Genomic DNA, 6,051 nt, shown 5'->3' with positions numbered 1-6,051 from the left:
TTAAAGTGAAAAACAATAAAGTTTTATAAAAATATTTCAACACCATAAAACCTCTATTTTTTTTTTTTTGTTCAATAGCTACAGCAGTGTGAATAAGGATTTAAACCAAGTATATATATCTTAACCAAAGCATGTGTTCTCACCCACAAATTAAATAATTTGAAATTGTGAGTGAGAGAAAGTAATAGTTGTGAGAGAATATATTTTACCTTTGGTTTTTCCTTTGACTAAAAATATTTTACATTTGACCAATTATTTTACTGCAAAACAAACATGGCAAAATGTGAAAATATTTTCCATTGAAACAAACAAAGCATAAAATATTAATAATAGACTTTTAGTTAGAGTAGAAGTCAAAACATGGTTTTTTTTTTTTTTTTTTTTAAGAACGAAAACGTGGGTTGTTGTTTGTGATTAAAGTTTAGAATTTTTTATAATAGACTTTTAGTTTGAATAGAATTTAAATTTGTTAAAGTTTAAATGATAAAATTTTACCTAAATTAAATAATTATTAAATATTATCCCTTAATTTGAGGAAATATAACCTAACAAATAATATAAAATTAATTTACTAATTAGTGATGTAAGGACTTGGTTTGAACTCCTAGCCCAAAAAGTATATGGATATAGACCCAAAAAGCCCAAAACAATAAATTTGTAGAGAATGGGATGGAAAACTGGACTTTAATGAGTTAAGCAATGAATAAACAGATCTTGATGACAAAAAAAAAAAAAAAAAAGCTTTTACTAAGGAAAAAACGTCCTCGGCAAAGTTCGAGGAGACTGATTCTTGTGTATTGATTTCGAAGTTTGATTACAAGCCTGGTTCTAGATTGCTACAATGTTTCTTTTCTAATTTTTTGATCCCTCTTCCTTCAAGGGCCTCTTACATTATATATCTCCCTCCTAATGATCTTGGCCTTCCATTTGTTGATCATCCAAGCCACTACTTGAGTGTCTGTCCCATTAGACATCCTCTTTGGCTTTTTGTGAGTTGTGGTAGCCATGACAACATTGTTCAGAGGTCTTCTCCACATAAATGCGGCCAAAAGTTAGCTGCAAGACATTTAATGCGATGGCAGCTGTTTTTTTCCTAGGTATCTCCTAGCTTCTACTTTCTGGTACACTTGAGAAGTATGTCCCTGCCACTGGAACTTCCTAGAAGGTTGCCTTAATCATTAGGATCTACATTAAATTCGTGTTTAGCCTGTCTGAGGAGGAATATCATGCTCATGAAGCTATGAGCTTAAACCACTTGCTACTATTTAATCGTCCTCGGATTACCCGTGTTCTCGGCCAAGGCCCAATACCGAATTTGGGCCTTTACCCCTACAATAGCCCCTCAAAATTCCAATTTCTCCCTCTCATCCAAGGAAACAATTAGGTTTTGATTTTTTAAGAGTTAACACCAACTGATTTCTCGATTCAGACGTGCAGGAGTGCTGTTTCACACGCCCCATAATTGCCACTAACGATTCGAAGCTCACAAGGCGCCATTAATTTCTCCTGGCAGCGCTTTGTTCCCCAGATCTAACGGTGAGGCGCAGATCCAACGGTTGATCTTTCTTTTGGAATTTTGAGCGGGATAACTCCCACTCATTTTCACCCTTTATATAAAGCCTTGAGGGAAGTCATTTTCCTCTCATTTTATGAATTCTCAAGCTCTCCAGAGATCTCAAGCACTCCAGCTCACTAAACTCTCTACACTTAATTCTTTTCCTTAAGAAATTTCCATAAGAAAACTAAGCACCCTAAGGACAAAAGGGCCACCTCTGTGGAGAGCTGGGATGAAGCTAAAATGCACTGAGGGCCGCGCACCTAGGCCCCTCTGCTAGAGTTGGAGGGTGTTCCCATTCCTTGGGATGCCACAATCTGGGAGTCTCAAAGGGAGTACGCCACCCACCTCATCGAGGCCTTACAGTGACCTCTTCTCCTCCCCAGAGACATGGAGGGCCTTAGGCATACCAGGCAACCAGACATTTTCATGTCATTAAAGAGAGACCTTGCAATGGTGAGTCAATCAACATCCTTTTTTGTTAAATACTAAGATGCACATTTATTCATGTATGTGTATATATATATATATATATATATATATTATGACCCCTTTGCTACTTTTATGCAGCTTACCCAATAAATTTACGTAGCTAAGGAGTGGGTCAGGAATGCCCATGATGAGATTAAGGCTGAGGCTCACTCCCATTTTGAGGTTGAGAAGGCCCTCGAAGCCCTTAAAGAAGAGCACACAGAGCTAACCAATAAGCTGACCACCGCGAAAAGGGAACACTCGAGTGCCCTGGCTGGCCTGAAAAATGCTGAGGCCCAAGCCGAGGATCAATGTAAGCTACTCTACACAACAAAACTAAACTTGGCCACCCAGAAACAGCAAGTTTTGGATCTCAAGGCCGAGCTATAGAAGGCCAAGGATGTAGCCCGGGTGGCCAGGGAAGCTGCTGAGGCCACAGTGAAGGCATCCTATGAATGTGGGGTGCGAGACACGGAGACCCGGCTAGCAGAAGAGGTGGCCGAAGTGTGCAAAGACTACTACACCAAGTCATGGGCAATAAAGCTTGACCGGGTGGGAGTCCCTGCAGACTCCGAATTGAGAAGGGCCAAGAACATCTTTTTCTCAGAGGATATCCGAGAAATTTCAGACACAGCCCCTCCTCTCGAGTAGCTCCCTACCACCCAAGCTCCCCCTCTTAGTGCTGAAGTTTTTGAAAGGGCTAGAGTGGGTAAGGAGGCTCAGCCACCGATCAACCCCTCCGAGGATTCCCTTACCATCAAGGATGTGGTCTCCTAGGCCAAGGATGTGGAGCTTAAGTCTCAGGCTGGGTATTCCTGATCTAAGAAGGCTGATCCCAAGGACTCTCCACAGGCAAAGGCTTAAGTATAGGATTTTCTTTCGTAGTTTTCTCTGTGTGTAACTCTTTTGTAATCCATCAAACATAATGTATTCCCTTTTTTTTTAATGAAAATTTTTTTCTTTTTACCACTCGTACCTTTAATTTTATGTGCTTCGAAGCTTATTACCGTTATAAGTAGCATTGAACTGTTGCTGCTTATCTTTAATGAAAACTAGCAATAACATATTGCCCATCATTTGAGTAGTTTGATCAAGTATCAGCAATAAAGGGGTATAGTGCATATTTATATTAAGAATTGAACCTCCTGCAACGAAGGTTGAATCTAGTGTAGATAGATACATATTTTGTAAAAAATAAAAGGGGCAGACATTCTTCATTCTGCCGAACACTTGGATAAATAATTAAGGACTTTCACTTACTCAAAGCTAAAAATCCTTCATTCTACCGAACACTTGGATCTGTTTTGACACTTAGTGAAAAACAAATAAATATCGCAAAATGTTAATTTTCCCAAAGCATGTGGCTCGAGGAGCCAAGCATGTCTAAGGTTTTGTTTGATCACTCAGAAAGATGTCATAGAGTGTTAATTTCCCCAAAGCATCTGGACTGAAGACCCGGCATGACTAAGGTTCTATTTAAACACTTATAAAGATGTCATAGAGTGTTAATTTCCCCATAGCATCTGGTTTAAGGACCCAAGCATGACTAAAGTTCTGTTTAAACACTTATAAAGATATCATAGAGTTTTAATTTCCCCAAAGCATCTGGTTCGAGAACCTAGGCATGACTAAGGTTCTGTTTAACACTTATTAAGATGTCATTGAGTGTTAATTTCTCCAAAGCATTTGGTCCGAGGACCCAGGCATGAATAAGGTTCTATTTAAACACTTATAAAGATGTCATAGAGTGTTAAATTTTTCAAAGCATCTGGTCCGAGGACCCAGGCATGACTAAGGTTCTGTTTAAACACTTATAAAGATGATAATAGGAAGTACGAAGTATTCACACAGTAAATGAGCATATGACAAAGGAAACTTTCATTAATAATAATACCTTTTTAGGTTGTTTACATTCCAAGGTTGTGGTGTTTCACGCTCATCTAGGTCTTTAAGGAAATAAGCTCCTATACCAGCTACCAAGGTGATGCGATATGGCCCCTCCCAGTTGGGCCCTAACTTTCCCCATGCTGGGTTCTTCGCGGTACCTAGGACCTTTCTCAACACCAAGTCACCAGGTGTTAACGGTCTTAGCTTCACATTAGCATCATAACCTTGCTTAAGCTTGTGTTAGTAATATGCCAATTGGACCATCACATTTTCTCTTATCTCCTCAATCAAATCTAAACTTTTCTCTAGTAGCCCATTGTTATTGTTCGGATTAAAAGAACTTGTTCTTAGCATCGGGAAGCCAGTCTCTAGAGGGATAACAGCTTCGTCTCCATAAGTCATTGAGAAGAGGGTCTCTCCTGTTGACCTTCGAGGTGTGGTTCGGTACGTCCACATGACATATGGTAGTTCATCCACCCACTTTCCCTTTGCATCGTCCAACCTTTTCTTGAATCCGCTTACTATGACCTTGTTAACAGCCTCGGCTTGTCTATTTCTTAGGAGATAGGCTGGGGTAGAATATCTATTCATGATTCTTAGGTTACAACAGTATCTCCTGAAAGACTTGCTATCAAATTGGAGGCCATTATCCAAGATAAGGGTACGAGGGACCCCAAATCGTGTGACAATATTTTTCCAAACAAATTTCTTGGCATCCACGTCCCTAATGTTCGCCAAGGGCTCGACTTCAACCCACTTGGTGAAGTAGTCCGTGCCGACTAGTAGATATCTCTTATTCCCTGCTGCCTTGGGGAAAGGGCCTACAATGTCTAAGCTCCATTGAGCGAGTGGCCAAGGGCTAGACAGAGGATTAAGAACTCCTCCCGGTTGGTGTATATTTGGTGCAAACCTTTGACACTGGTCGCACTTCCTTACATATTCCTGTGCCTCTTTTTGCATATTCAACCACTAGTAGCCTTGAGTAATGGCTCTGTGCGCTAAAGATCTACCTCCAGTGTAGCTTCTGCAAATCCCCTTATGTAACTCCTCAAGGAGTAATTCCGTTGCCTCGGGTGTATGCAGAGCAGGTATGGTCCAAAAAATGAGCGTTTGTATAATTTTTGGTCCTCAGACAGCCAGAACCGGGGAGCCTTCTCTGTACCTTGTCCGCTTCCAATTTCTCCTCAGGCATGATATCCTCCTTCAAGAATAGTACCACAGGATCCATCTAGCTAGGCCCTACTTTGACTTGGTGAACATGGACCACCTCTCTCCTCACCTCTGCAGGTTTGTACAAATCCTCTACAAGGATAACCCGAGGGAAGTTCTGTGCCGAGGAGGTTGCTAGTATGGCCAAGGAATCAGCATATGTGTTTCCACTTCTAGGGATATACAACAGGTTGAAAGATTCGAACCCTGATTACAGGTGTCTAACCTGACTCAAGTACCCCTGCATTCTTTCATCTATCACTTCAAATTCTCCTTTCACTTGGCCAATGACTAATCTTGAGTCCGAGAACATCACTACTGCCTTTCCACCCATTCTTTGAACCATGGTCACTCCCATCAGTAAAGCCTCATATTCAGCTTCGTTATTTGTGGCTGAGAAGTCCAGCTTCAATGACTTCTCAATAATGATCTTTTCCGGGGATACTAGAACTAGCCCCACTCCGGAACTCTTCTGATTTACTACACCATCAACGTATACTTTCTAGGATAAAGGATCTTGTTGAGAGATCATGCCAACCGATTTTCCATCTATGTGTTGTGTTTTTGCCTCTTCTTCCAACAGGGATTCAGTAAACTCGGCTACCAGATCCACGAGGACTTAACCCTTGACAGAGGTATGAGACATGAATTTGATGTCGAAAGCCCCTAGCATTGTCCCCTATTTAGCAATCCTCCCCGTATAATCAGCACTTCGAAGTAGAGCTCTGAGCTGGAGCTAAGTTAGAATAACTACCGTATGTGCCTAGAAGTAATGGGAGAGTTTACGTGTAGCATGTATCACCACTAAAATGGCTTTTTCCAGTGGCAGATAACTGACCTCGACCTTATGTAGTGACTTGCTTACACAATAAACTAGCATTTGTATGCCGCTATCGACTCGTATCAAGACCAAGCTTACGGCATGGAGG

The sequence above is a fragment of the Quercus suber genome, unplaced genomic scaffold (genome assembly GCF_002906115.3).
Source record: "Quercus suber isolate HL8 unplaced genomic scaffold, Cork oak 2.0 scaffold_200, whole genome shotgun sequence".
Classification (NCBI taxonomy): Eukaryota; Viridiplantae; Streptophyta; class Magnoliopsida; order Fagales; family Fagaceae; genus Quercus; species Quercus suber.
Note: the sequence above shows the minus strand (reverse complement) of the source record.